This window comes from Narcine bancroftii, chromosome 3, assembly GCF_036971445.1.
Source record: "Narcine bancroftii isolate sNarBan1 chromosome 3, sNarBan1.hap1, whole genome shotgun sequence".
Taxonomy (NCBI): domain Eukaryota; kingdom Metazoa; phylum Chordata; class Chondrichthyes; order Torpediniformes; family Narcinidae; genus Narcine; species Narcine bancroftii.
In genome coordinates this window covers 325816746-325832379 of record NC_091471.1, presented here as the reverse complement: position 1 = coordinate 325832379, position 15634 = coordinate 325816746, and positions in this window count along the sequence as shown.

The following is a 15634-nucleotide window of genomic DNA, read 5'->3' as shown; positions in this document are numbered from 1 at the left end:
CATACCCTCTTCACTCTGCTACTATAAAGGAAAAGGTACAGGAGCCTAAAGACGAGCACTCACCAGGACAAGGACAGCTTTTCCCCTGCTGCCATCAGATTCCTGAACAATCAATGAAACACAGACATGGCCTGACTTTGACTTTTCGGGCACTACATTTATTTATTGCTGTAAGATGGTTTATATGAAAGTTTGCTCTGTGATACCACAAATTTTGTGACTTGTTCAGGACAATAAATCCTGATTCTGTATCCATGTTTGTTTCCAAGCTCAGCTTTTTATACAGGCGCCTTCCAACTTTTTACTTGGACCTTGATAATGGGCTCAGGCTCAAAATGTCGGCTGTATGTTCCAAGGAGATGGATTAATTTCTCGGATTTCTGTGCATCCACTGTGATTGCAGTGTCTTTCCTTAGTTCCTTTCGAGATCACTGGTGCCTTCCCTGTTTCCACCATTGAGCACATTCTCCGCTCCAACAAGTCCCCCAGAATGACTGGGGACCCTTTCCATCCAGCACACAGGATCTCTGGCCCACTGCCCTCAGGAAAAAGCCTCAAAATCAGCACTGGCGATCTGGGGAACAGCTTCTTCCCGCAGCACGTCAATATGGAGGATCGTCAACATGGCCAAGATCACCGGGTCACTGCTCATAGCTTTGCTCTCCTATCTCTGTTCACCTAAGGGTGAATAAACTTGATTATGTGTTATCCACATACATTATACTACAGACATTTGAACTGCAAGACATGAAAAAATATTACATTCTCTTAATGCTGCACAGGTTGATAGGATAGTTAAGAAGGCCTATGGGACGCTGGGCTTCATTAATAGGGGGATTGAGTTCAGGAGTAGAGAGGTCATGTTACAACTCTACAAATCTCTGGTGAGACCCCACTGAGAGTCTTGTGTTCAGTTCTGGTCACATCATCACAGGAAGGATGTGGACGCTATGGAGAGGGGGCAGAGGAGATTCACCAAGATGTTACCTGGATTGGAGAATGTGTCTCATGAAGCAAGGATAGCAGAGCTGAGACTTTTCTCTTTGGAGTGTAGAGGCTGAGAGGAAACTTGATCGAGGTCGACAAGGTTCTGAGGTGTAGACAGGGTGGATGACCAGCACATGTTTCTCAGGGCAGGATCAGCAAACATCTGTACAAAGTGAAGGGAGGGAAGTTTGGGAATTTTTTTTTTTACAAAGAGAGTTGTGGGGGCCTGGATTATCTTGCTGGGGATGGTGGAATATAGAGGGACATTAAAGAGACTCTTAGACAAGGATACGGATGAAAGAAAAATAGAGGGTTTTAGCGGCATGCCGCGGCAGCAATCGGGCTGGTGCTCAGGGCGGCAAGTGCAACCAGGAGCCAGCAGACCACGCAGCACCACTAGCTCCAGCAAATGAACCGGTGGTCATATGGCTAAGGCAGCATCCCGAACATGGCGCTGGCCCACTGCACAACCAACAGCTTGGGGATAGCGCGCGGGGAAGAAGGCATTGTAATGCAAGAAGGGGACCAATGTGTGGGAAACCTGCTATTGTTATGCGGGCAGTGACATCAGTTGATGGGGCAAACAGAGGGAATACTAACAACTTCAGCCCCAATAAAACAGAGCTGTTCCTCGCCACACCCGTGTGTGTCTTTCTTCATGTAGCACATGACTACAATTGGTGACCCTAATGGTTTAGATGACATCTAAACCCAATGATGAGGGAGCTGGCAGCAGTCCATGCAGTCTCCTTGAAGCTGCCGACCTTCTGGGCGAATCAGCACCGTATCTAGTTCAACCAGGCTGAGGCACAGTTTCACATCTGCTGGTCACAGCAGAGTCCACCTGGTACTACCATGTGGTGAGTACCCTGGACAAGGACACAATGAGCTGGGTGGCCAATGTCATCCGGGGACCCCATCGGGAGGTGCCTACTCTGCCTTCAAGAGCTGATTATCGAGACTTTTGGGCTCTTATGGCGAAAGAGGGGCACGTTTGATCCACTTAGACGGGTTGGGGACAGGCCCCCATCAGCCCTGCTGGTCCTCATTGGGAAGCATGAACCCTGCGTAATGTTTGAGGAGCTGTTCTTAGAGCAATTATCTGAAGACGTCCAACTGTTCCTGGTGGATGCCATCTTCAGTAGCCCCCGGAAAGTTGAGACACAAGCAGACATCTTGTGGAAGCGAGAGAGAGAGTGCTTGGCATCCGTGGGGCACATTACCAAACCCAGGCCAAACCACAGAAGGACCAGTGACCCAAGGGAGGTGAGCCCAACAACCAGTGATGTTTTTGCCACCAGAGATGGGGCTCCGGACCCCGCTGATGCCAACCACCATGCACATACCAGGGAAACACTTGGTCCAGCTGTCGCTGATGACCATGAAGGCTGGCCAACAAGACAGCCTTCTTTACATTAGGGACTGTCAATCAGGGTGGCAGTTTCTTGTGGACACAGGAGCAGAGGTCAGCATCCTGCCCCCATCAGGGCAGGACACCAGAAATGGGCAAATGGGCCCCAAGTTGAGATCTGCCAACAACAGCACTATCAGGACCTATGGCACGTGCAGGGTCCAAATGCAGTTGGGAGGCAGCTTCTTCTTGTGGATGTTCACACTAGCAGCATGCCAACAGCCTGCTGGTGGATCTGAAGGGCTGGAGATTTGTCCATGCAAAGACATTCCAGACCTTCCCTCTCAAGGACATCGGACTCCCAGCAACCCCCCCCCTCCCCCCCCCAACCTGGGCTCAGTTCAGCATTCCACAGATGAGTATGCCAATATCTTCCTGACAGTGCTTACCACCCAGTTCACGGAGTGCAACATCACATCCTGACCCAGGGCCCATTCCTCCACACATGAGCTAGATGACTACCCCCAGAGAAGCTCCAACTAGCTGAGGAGTTCAAAAAGTTAGAAGAACTGGGCATAGTATGGCAGACAGCCAGCCCATGGGCCTCTCCCCTGTACATGGTGCCCAAAGCCACTGGGGGTTGGAGACTGTGCAGCGACTACTGCCGGCTTAACAAGGCCACTACACCTGGATCGCTAACCCATGCCACACATACAGGACTTTGCAGCCAACCTGCATGGGGCAATGATTTTCCCTAAAGTAGACCTCGTGTAGGGATACTATCAGATCCCCATAAACCCTGACGACATCCCCAAGACCCCCATCATCACCCTGTTCAGCTTGTTTGAATTTCTACGTATGCCATTCAGGTTGAAGAATGCTGCACAAACCTTTCAGCGGCTGATGGACGCAGTGGGCCAAGACCTGGAAGGTACCTTCGCCTATCTGGATGACACCCTTGTGGCAAGCAAGAACACTTGGTGCACCTCCACAACCTTTACACCCGACTGAGTGAGTTTGGACTGACGATCAACCCAGCTAAATGCCAGTTCGGGTTGAAGGCCATTAACTTGCTGGGCCATAGGATAACCAAGGAAGGGACCACCCCACTACTCCGCAAGGTGGAGGCTATCCGAAAGTTTCCTAGGGCCAGCACAACCAAGGGACTGCAGGAGTTTGTGGGGATTATAAACTTTTATCACAGATTCATCCCTTCAGCGGCCAGAATCACATGGCCATTATTCGCCCGATTGGCAAAGCCAAGGACATAACCTGGGACATAGAGTTGGCAGAGGCCTTTGTAAAGGCCAAAGAAGCACTGGCGGGCGCCATTATTTTAGCACACCCCAGGGCGGACGCTCCATCAGCCCTGACAGTGGACACCTCAGGAACGGCGATCGGTGGAGTGCTGGAGCAGCAGATCAGAGAGAGTTGGTGGCCGTTGGCTTTCTTCAGTCTGCATCTGCGGCCTCCAGAACTGAAGTACAGTGCTTTCAACAGGGAGCTTCTGGGACTGTACCTAGCCATCTGCCACTTCTGATACTTCATCAAGGGCAGGACTTTTACAACCCTCACCGACCACAAATCCCTGACTTTTGCCCTGGCAAAAATCTTGGACCTTTGGTCAGCTCGCCAACAGTATTTCTGTCGTATATCTCAGAGTACACCATGAATGTGCCACGTCTCAGGCAAGGAGAACGTGGTGGCAGACTCATTGTCAAGCATGCGGTATCAAAGGGAGTGGATTTCATGGCACTGCCAGAGGTGCAACAAGACGACAAGGATATGCCCCAGTACAGGATAGCCATTTCGGGACTGCAACTCCAGGACATCCTGGTCAGCACAGGTAACACCACCCCTCCTCTGCGATGTGGCCACTGGCCAGGTCAAACCTATCATCCCCGTGGCTTGGAGACAACAGGTTTTAGATTTCATCCATGGGCTGACTCACCCAACCATTAGGACCATGGTTCGGCCAGTGGCCAGCAAGTACGGGTGGCACGGTCTCCGAAAACAAGTCATCAGGTGGGCGAAGGCATGCAAGCAGCGCCAGACAGCCAAGGTGCAGTGGCACACCAAGACCCCACCGCAGCACTTTGAGCCTGCAGAGCGAAGGTTTGACCACATCCATGTGGACATTTTTGGACTCCTACCAGTATCTCAGGGGTTCTGTTGCTTGCTCACAATGGTCAGAAGCAATCCTGATGGCAGACACCTCCACGACCTCCTGCATCAGAGCCCTCATTTCCTCCTGGGTAGCACAGTTCAGCATACCATCCCACATCATATCGGACAGAGGGGCCCAATTTACCTCCAGCCTCCGGACTGACCTCACTAGTCCGTGGGGCACTCAGCTACACCACTCTACAGCCTATCACCCATAATTGAACGGGCTGATGACGTGCTTCCACAGACACCTCAAATCTGCACTCATGGCCGGACTACAAGGACCCAACTGGGTGGATGAGCTACCATGGGCACTGTTGGGGATCCTAACTGCACCCAAGGAAGACCTCAACAGCTCTTCTGCAGAACCCGTGTACAGAGCTCCACTGGTGGTCCCTGGGGAATTCGCAACATCCCCAAACAAGCAACACTCCTCCGCAGTCTACAGGAATGAGTCAGCAACTTGGCCCCGACTCCACCGACCAGGCACGGACAAGTGAGGACCAACACACCATCCACTGTTACAGAGGCCGTACGAGGGTCCATTCCGGGTCATACGAAACAATGGTGCCACGTTTGAATTGGAGGTCGGAGGCAAGATGGAGTTCTTCACTATGAACAGGTTGAAGTTGTCACGCCTGGACTTGGCATGCCCCGTCGAGACACCAGTATCATGTAAGAGAGGCAGGCCACCAAAGACGACAGAAACACTGCCTTCAGGCATCAAAGACACAACCGGCGGTTCTGAGGGGGTGGGGGCATGTGGTGGCACACTGCAGTAACAATCAGGCCAGTGGTCCAGGCAGCAAGTGCAACGAGGAGCCAGCAGACTGTGCAGCAGCACTGGCCCCAGCAAGTGAACCAGCGGTCATACGGCTAAGGCAGCATAGGGGCCAGCATCCCCAACATGGCACTGGGCCCCGCTACACAGCCAGCAGCTTGCGGATAGCACATGGGGAAGAAGGCATTGTAATTCAAGAAGGTGACACACGTGTGGGAAACCCACTGTTGTTATGCAAGCTGTGATGTTAGTTGATGGGGCAAACGGCAGGAACGCCAACAGTATAAAAGCTGGGCTTCAGCCCCAATAAAACACAGAGCTATACCTCACTACACTAGTGTGTGTCTTTCTTCAAGTAGTGTGTGGCTACAGGGTTATATTTGCGAATGTAATTTTTAAATGGCTAATTTGCATTAGTTAAAATAATTAAAAAGTACATGTACTGTATCAGCGCAAGTAATGATCGAATTTTGTGTCGGGAGGTTGGGAGCTCAGATGGCAGGCCCTTCAGCCTCTTGGGTATTGGCCAGTGCTCCTATTCCACCCCACCTACGTGCACAGGCACCTTCCTGCTCTGCCCCCCAGACCTTGACGAAGGTCTCAGGCCCAAATCGTCGGTCCTTCGCCGTGGCCTCCCATGGACGTCAATGAATTTCTTTGTCTCTCAAAATCGCCAGGGTCTCCTTTTCCTTCTGCTGAGTGCTTTCACCGGGATCCTCGGTTTGACAGGCTCAAGGAATCTCATCGGAGAAGTTGGCCCATCAAACCTGCCCAGCCAACCTCTCACTCAGCCCCACTCCCCATAACCCTAATCAAATACCTGACCATCTCTGCCTTAAATACACCCAATGACCTCGCTTCCACAGCCACCCATGGCAACGTTCCCCAGACTCACCACCCTCTGGCTGGAGAAATCTTTATGTGTCTGTTTCAAATTGACGGCTTTTCTGCCGAAATTGTGCCCTCTTGTCCTACAGCGGCCAGGTTGGCACAATGCAATCGGGCCCAGGGTTAGAATCCCACGCTGTCTGTAAGGAGTTTGTATGGTCTCCCCATGTCCTTGTGGGTTTTTCCCAGGGGGCTCCAGTGTCCACCCACCCTTCAAAATTGTACTGAGGGTTGTAGGTCAATTGGGTGGCATGAGCTTGTGGGCCTGTTACTGTGCTGTAGGTTTAAAAACTTTTAAGTTAATATCGCCTTCCTGTGGGCAACATCCTTGCCACATCTACTCTGTCCAGGCCTTTCAGCATTCAAAATGTCTCTACGAGGTCCCCCTCATCCTTCTGTACTCCAAATAGTAAAGGCCAAGTGCTGAAAGCTAACCCTTTCAACTCCTGGTATAATTTGAGTCAATCTTCTCTGAACCCTCTCCAATGCCAGCTCATCCTTTCTCAAATCAGGTGCCCATAACTGTACACAGTTCTCCATGTGAGGTCTCACCAGCTCCCTCAACATCACATTGATTGCAAGATGGTGGCCGACTGCGATCATGGCAGTTGCCGCTCGGGATCCCAGGACTGCTGTAACCAACAAGTCAATGTGCCATGCACAAACCCGGATTCACCAGGAGTTCTTGGTGAGTCAGGAACTGCCACCTGGGGTTCCAACCCACGAGCAAGATCGCTGACACAAAGCCACAAGGTTTGCAGCTCGACGGTCGTGGGGTGAGACCGGGCTGCGGGAAGTTGTTCATTTCTGCGATCAGGAGGAATAGGTTAGGGTTTAAATAATCAATATTCTAAGTCGTTCCCCCCACTAGAGATGCTATCCCTCCCTAGACACCCCTTTTCAGGCAGCCCTTCCAGCTTTGGCTCCCCACCTGACATTCAGCTCTCTCCTGCGGCTCCAAGTCACTGTAGCACGTGCGGCTACCACACCCCGGCAGACCGTCTTAGCAGATGGGCTGAACCAGGTGAGGACTGTTTTTTTAAAAAATTTTTTTATTTTTCACACCATAAACCACATTGACCATGTATGTATATACATTTTCCTTTTCAAATATATACAGTGCCATTTTCTCTCCCCCCTCCCTCCTCCCATCCCACCCTCCCTACCTACCCCCCCATCCATTTAAAGTACAAAATCTAAGATACATTAAACCAGTCAAACAATGTTGTCATTCAATAAAAATAAACAAGAAATTCCACTGAGTCAATTCTTTTCATTTCCTTCTCCTTTCGTTAATTTAGGTAGTGAATGTCCCCGGTAGGTTTTCTCTATTGTGTTTCATGTAAGGCTCCCATATTTGTTCAAATATTTCAATATTATTTCTTAAACTATATGTTATTTTTTCTAATGGAATACATTTATTCATTTCTATATACCATTGTTGTATTTTCAAATTATCTTCCAATTTCCAGGTTGACATAATACATTTTTTTGCTACGGCTAGAGCTATCTTAACAAATTTTTTTTTGTGCACCATCCAAATCAATTCCAAATTCTTTGTTTTTTATGTTACTTAGGAGGAAGATCTCTGGATTTTTTGGTATATTGTTTTCTGTAATTTTATTTAATATTTGGTTTAGATCTTCCCAAAATTTTTCTACTTTCTCACATGTCCAGATTACATGAATTGTTGTTCCCATTTCTTTTTTACATCGAAAACATCTGTCAGATACTGTTGGGTCCCATTTATTTAACTTTTTTTTTTTTTTATTTTTTTTTTTTTTTTATTTTTTTATTTTTCACACCATAAATCACATTAGCCATGATATACACTATTTCTTTTCACACATATACAGTGACTTTTTCTCCCCCCCCCCCTTTCCTCCCAAACCACCCCCCCACCCCCCCCTCTCATCCATTTTAGGTATACAATCTAGGTTGCATTAAGCCAGTCAGACAATGTTGTCATTCAACAAAATTACACCAGAAATTCTACTGAGTCCATTCTTTTCTTTCCTTCTCCTTCCATCAACTTAGGTAATGTTTGTCCCCAGTAGGTTTTCGCTATTGTATTTAATGTAAGGCTCCTATACTTGTTCGAATATTTCAATGTTATTTCTTAACCAATATGTTATTTTTTCTAATGGAATACATTTATTCATTTAAATTTGGTAGTTTCTTCCTTTTAATTTGGTTATGTATTCCATTAATATTTAAAGACATATAGTTCAGCGTAGCCCTTTTATATTTTGTTTATCTTCTCTTTCCGTTTTTCCATCATTACCTTTCCTCCTTTTCCATTTCTGTTTTCTTATTTTCAACTCTTTATAAGACAACATTCCTACAACATCTAACATTTTCCTTATTCTCCTATTTCTATCTTATTTATCCCCAATCTCCCCTTCACCTCCTGAGTTGTCCTTTATCCCTTGTCGGACAACCACATCTCCCCTCTCCATTTGGATTTGCGAATCCACTCGCAAGCGTCAACTGATTTTGCAGTGACCGCTATTTCCCCCCACCCCGCCTCCCCCAGAAAAGATTTCACTTTTCATATGTCACAAAGGTCCCTCTTTTAATTCCCTCCTTATTCTCTCTATTCCATTACCTTCCCTTATTAATTCTTGTCTATACTATCTATATTTTCCTCTAAGTACAGATACATTCATGTATGCTCATTGTCTCTATTCACTCTTATACCTCTTTACCTGCATACATATCAATCATGATCATTTTTACTCTCATTACCCGTCTTCATCCCTCAGTCTATTTTTGTCTTTACCCACATACATATCAGTCGTGATCATTTTAACTCTCATTACCCGTCTTCCTCCCTCAGTCTATTTTTGTAATTGTTCTGCAAATTTTCGTGCTTCTTCTGGATCCGCGAATAGTCTGTTTTGTTGTCCTGGAATAAATATTTTCAATACCGCTGGATGCTTTAGTATAAATTTATACCCTTTCTTCCATAAAATCGCCTTTGCTGTATTGAACTCTTTTCTCTTCTTTAGGAGTTCAAAACTTATATCTGGATAAATGAAGATTTTTTGCCCTTTATACTCCAGTGGTTTGTTGCCCTCTCTTACTTTTTCCATTGTCTTCTCCAGTACCTTTTCTCTTGTAGTATATCTTAGGAATTTTACTACAATAGATCTTGGTTTTTGTTGTGGTTGTGGTTTAGAGGCCAATACTCTATGTGCCCTTTCTATTTCCATTTCATGCTGTAGTTCTGGACATCCTAGGGTCTTAGGGATCCACTCTTTTATAAACTCCCTCATATTCTTGCCTTCTTCATCTTCCTTAAGGCCCACTATCTTTATGTTATTTCTTCTGTTATGGTTTTCCATTGTATCTATTTTTTGAGCTAGTAGTTCTTGTGTCTCTTTAGTTTTTTTATTAGATTTCTCCAATTTCTTTTTTAAGTCTTCTACCTCCATTTCTGCTGCTACTGCCCGCTCTTCCATCTTGTCCATTTTTTTTCCCATTTCTGTTAAGGTCATCTCCATTTTAATTATTTTCTCCTCTGTGTTGTTTATTCTTTTTCTTAAATCCTTAAATTCCTGTGTTTGCCATTCTTTAAATGATTCCATGTATCCTCTAATAAGAGCAAGTATATCCTTTACCTTGCCTCTCTTTTCTTCTTCTATTTCACCATACTCTTCCTCTTCTTCTTCCTCTGGGTTGACCATCTGTTGTTTCTTTGGTGCCCTTTCCTCCTCTTCTATCTTGTTTCTATTGTCTTCTGTGGTCTCTTCTTGCTGCAGGTGTTCTGCAGCTGTCGTTGCCGGCTGTGGAGATCGACTCCCCAGCTGGTCCCCCCTCCCGTCGGTGTGTTTTTTTTCATTCGCATCGCGCATGCGCGAAACTTCGCGCATGCGCGGTTGCGCACTTTTGTTCGGCTCTGCGAGCCATTTTTGTAGTCCATTATTTACCGACCTGAGGGAGCGGGTTTCTCTCTCCGCAGCGGGCCTCTTCGGACAGGTAAGGCCTTCACCTTTTCCCTCCTTTGTCTTCTCTTCCTCTCTTCTTACCGTTGCTTTCGACTTTTCTTTTTTTGTCGCCATCTTCTTTCCACCTTTATACTCACTTTTCTGTAACTTTTATTTCTGTGCCTTTGTGTTTTCTCTTGTTTTTCCCGACTTTTCTGGAGAGGGCTGGAGTTCACCGTCCGGCCACTACTCCATCGCGTGACTCCTGCCATTTATTTAACTTTTGAGGTGTAATGTATAGCCTGTGTATCCAGTTATATTGTATCATACGTAACCTCGTAATTATTGTATTTCTCATCGTTCCAGAACATAACTTCTCCTATGTTTCCTTTTTTATCTTTATATTTAAATCTTGTTTCCATTTTTGTTTAGTTTTACCCTTTGTTTCCTCATTCTCCTTTTCTTGCAGTTTAATATACATATTTGTTATAAATCTTTTGATCTTATCATTGTATCTGTAATCACATATTCAAAGTTACTTCCCTCTGGTAACCTCAGACTGCTTCCTAATTTGTCTTTCAAGTAGGATCTCAATTGGTAATATGCCAGCACTGTATCTTGAGTTATATTGTATTTATCTTTCATTTGTTCAAAGGATAATAATCTATTTCCTGAAAAACCATTTTCTATTCTTTTGATCCCTTTTTTCTCCGATTCTCTAAAGGAAAGGTTATCTATTGTAAAAGGGAGTAACTTATTTTGCGTCAATCTTAGTTTTGGTAATTGGTAATTTGTTTTATTCCTTTCTACATGAATCTTTTTCCAAATATTGAGTAGATGATGTAATACTGGAGAACTCCTACGTTGTACCAATTTTTCATCCCATTTATATAATATGTGTTCAGGTATCTTTTCCCCTATTTTATCTAATTCTAATCTAGTCCAGGCACAGGGAGAGCAGCAGCGGCCCCGGCCCCGGTCCGGGCGAAGGGTAGACGGCGGCGGCCCCGATACGGGCAGGAGCAAGGGGGAGACGGCGGCCCCGGCCTCGGTCATGTGAGGCAGGCGGAGGCCCCGATACGGGCAGAGAGTTGGAGGCGGCGGCCCCAGTCCAGGCACAGGGAGAGCAGCAGCGGCCCCGGCCCCGGTCCGGGCGAAGGGGAGACGGCGGCGGCCCTGATACGGGCAGGAGCAAGGGGGAGACGGCGGCCCCGGCCTCGGTCGTGTGAGGCAGGCGGAGGCCCCGGTCCGGACAGGGAGTGGGAGGCGGCGGCCCCAGTCCGGGCACAGGGAGAGCAGCAATGGCCCCGGCCCCAGTCCGGGCGAAGGGTAGACGGCGGCGGCCCCGATCCGGGCAGGAGCAAGGGGGAGACGGCGGCCCCGGCCTCGGTCGAGTGGGGCAGGCGAAGGCCCCGATCCGGGCAGAGAGTGGGAGGCGGCGGCCCCAATCCAGGCACAGGGTGAACTGCGGCGGCCTCGGCCCCGGTCCGGGCAGTATGGACCGACCTAGGAGGGGAGGCAGGCCCCTCCAGCCCGGGTAAGAAACCTGCATAGGAGAAGGCCACTCCGATATAAAACCTACGACCCAAGGACCTCCCTGCCACGTCCCAGCTTGCTTGGCCACGGCACACGAACCATGGGTGTAAAGGGTGGGACCAGTACTGCGCGCACTGCACTCCACCTAAAAGCTCCTTTGCGCAGGCCCGAGGACAGGTCCACGTCCTCCCCCTCCACGTCCTCCCCCTCCACGTCCTCCCCCTCCACATCCTCCCCCTCAAAAGATGCTCACAAACTCAACCCAACACCCAACCCCAACCAACCAATTTTCCCTTGCAACCGCTGCAATCGTGTCTGCCTGTCCCGCATCGGACTTGTCAGCCACAAACGAGCCTGCAGCTGACGTGGACTTTTTACCCCCTCCATAAATCTTCGTCCATGAAGCCAAGCCAAAGAAGAATCTAGTCCAATCTGGCTTTTCCCTTGTTTGATAAAAATCTGATAGGTATCTTAATTGTGCGGCTCTATAATAATTTTTAAAGTTTGGCAGTTGTAAGCCTCCTTGTTTATACCATTCTGTTAATTTATCTAGTGCTATCCTCGGTTTCCCCCCTTTCCATAAAAATTTCCTTATTATTTTCTTTAACTCCTTGAAGAATTTCTCTGTCAAGTGTATTGGCAATGCCTGAAATAGGTATAATATCCTTGGGAAAATGTTCATTTTAATACAGTTTATCCTTCTTATAAGTGTTAATGGTAAATCTTTCCAATGCTCTAAATCGTCCTGTAATTTTTTCATTAGTGGATAATAATTGAGTTTATATAGATGGCCGAGATAATTATTTATTTGTATACCTAAGTATCTTATTGCTTGTATTTGCCATCTGAATGGTGATTCCTTCTTAAATTTTGAGAAATCCGCATTATTCATTGGCATTGCTTCACTTTTATTTACGTTAATCTTGTAACCCGACACTTCTCCATATTCCTTCAATTTCTTATATAATTCTTTTATTGATAGTTCTGGTTCTGTTAAGTATACTATAACATCATCCGCAAATACACTGATTTTATATTCCTTGTCTTTTATTTTTATCCCTTTTATTTTATTTTCTGTTCTTATCAATTCTGCTAGTGGTTCTATAGCTAACACGAACAATAAGGGTGATAGTGGGCATCCCTGCCGTGTTGACCTGCTTAAGTTAATTTGCTTTGATATATATCCATTTACTGTCACTTTCGCCAATGGCCCCTTATATAATGCTTTAATCCAATTAATATACTTCTCTGGTAAACTGAATTTTTGCAATACTTTAAATAAATAATTCCATTCTACTCTGTCAAAGGCCTTCTCTGCGTCTAAAGCAACTGCTACTGTTGGCGCTTTACTCCCTTCTACTGCATGAATTAAGTTAATAAATTTACAAATATTGTCTGTTGTGCGTCTTTTTTTAATAAATCCAGTTTGGTCTAGATTTACCATTTTCGGTACATACTCTGCTAATCTGTTTGCTAATAGTTTAGCTATTATCTTATAATCTGTGTTAAGTAATGATATTGGTCTATATGACGCTGATGCGAGTGGATCTTTCCCTTGCTTTAGTATTACTGTAATTATTGCTGTTTTACATGAATCTGGTAAGCTTTGTGTTTTATCAATCTGGTTGATTACTTCCAGGAGGGGAGGAATTAATAAATCTTTAAATGTTTTATAGAATTCTATTGGGAATCCATCCTCTCCTGGTGTTTTATTATTTGGTAATTTTTTTATTATCTCTTGTATTTCTACTATTTCAAATGATTCTGTTAATTTATTTTGTTCCTCTATTTGTAATTTTGGTAGTTCAATTTTAGTTAAAAATTCATCTATTTTCCCTTCTTTCCCTTCGTTTTCAGTTTGGTATAATTGTTCATAGAACTCTCTAAAGTTTTCCTTTATCTCTGTTGGATTATATGTGATTTGTTTGTCTTTTTTCCTTGATGCCAATACCATTTTCTTAGCTTGTTCTGTCTTAAGCTGCCATGCTAGAATTTTGTGCGTTTTTCCCCCTAGTTCATAATATTTGTTTTGTCTTCATTATGTTCTTCTCCACCTTATATATTTGTAGTGTTTCATATTTATTTTTTTATCTGCCAATTCTCTTCTTTTAGTTGTATCTTCCTTCATTGCTAATTCTTTTTCTATATTTACTATTTCCCTTTCCAACTGCTCTGTTTCCTGATTATAGTCCTTCTTCATCTTGGTTACATAACTTATTATTTGCCCTCTAATGAACGCTTTCATTGCATCCCATAGTATAAACTTATCTTTCACTGATTCCGTATTTATTTCTAAATACATTTTAATTTGTCTTTCAATTAATTCTCTAAAATCCTGCCTTTTGAGTAGCATGGAGTTTAATCTCCATCTATACATTCTTGGAGGGATGTCCTCTAACTCTATTGTCAATATCAAGGGTGAATGGTCCGATAATATTCTAGCTTTATATTCTGTTTTTCTTACTCTATCTTGATAACAAAAATAGGTCTATTCTTGAGTATGTTTTATGTCTACCCAAGTAATATGAATATTCCTTTTCTTTTGGGTGTTGTTTCCTCCATATATCCAAAAGTTGCATTTCTTCCATCGATTTAATTATAAATTTGGTTAATTTGTTCTTTCTGTTAATTTATTTCCCAGTTTTGTCCATATTTGAATCCAAATTCAGGTTGAAATCCCCTCCTATTAATATGTTCCCTTGCGTATCTGCTATCTTCAAAAAAAATATCTTGCATAAACTTTTGATCTTCTTTGTTAGGTGAATATACATTGAGTAGATTCCAAAACTCCGAATATATCTGACATTTTATCATTACATATCTCCCTGCTGGATCTATTATTTCCTCTTCTATTTTAATTGGCACATTTTTACTAATTAATATAGCTACTCCTCTTGCTTTTGAATTATACGACGCTGCTGTTACATGTCCTACCCAATCTCTCTTTAATTTCTTGTGCTCCAATTCAGTTAAATGTGTTTCTTGCACAAATGCTATGTCAATTTTTTCTTTTTTCAGTAAATTTAGCAGTTTCTTCCTTTTAATTTGGTTATGTATTCTGTTAATATTTAAAGTCATATAGTTCAGCGTAGCCATTTCATACTTTGTTCATCTTCCCTTTCCGTTTCTCCATCATCACCTTTCCTTCTTATCCATTTCTGCTTTCTTGTTTTGAACACTCTGTAAGACAACATTTCTAAAACATTTTCCTTATTCTCCTATTTAAAACTTCTTTAACCCCATTCTCCCCTCCCCCTCCTGAGTTGCCCTTTATCCCTTGTCGGGCAACCACATCTCCCCTCTCCATTTGGATTTGCGAATTCACTCGCAAACGTCAACTGATTTTGTAGTGACCGTAACTACTCCCCACCCAGCCCCCCCCAGAAAAGATTTCAATTTTCAAATGTAACAAAGGTCACTCTTTTAATTCCCTCCTTATTCCCTCTATTCCCTTTCCCTCCCTTATTAATTCTTGTCTATACTCTATATATTTTCCTCTAAATACGGATACATTCATGTATCTTCTTTTCTTCTTTGGCTTGGCTTCGCGGACGAAGATTTATGGAGGGGGTAAAAGTCCACGTCAGCTGCAGGCTCGTTTGTGGCTGACCAGTCCGATGCGGGACAGGCAGACACGGTTGCAGCGGCTGCAGGGGAAAATTGGTTGGTTGGGGTTGGGTGTTGGGTTTTTCCTCCTTTGCCTTTTGTCAGTGAGGTGGGCTCTGCGGTCTTCTTCAAAGGAGGTTGCTGCCCGCCAAATTGTGAGGCGCCAAGATGCACGGTTTGAGGCGATATCAGCTCACTGGCGGTGGTCAATGAGGCAGGCACCAAGAGATTTCTTTAGGCAGTCAAAGAGTCTGGAAAAACAACCAACTGAAAAACCTCACAAAGATAAGCGTATACAGAGCCGTTGTCATACCCACACTCCTGTTCGGCTCCGAAACATGGGTCCTCTACCGGCACCACCTACGGCTCCTAGAACGCTTCCACCAGCGT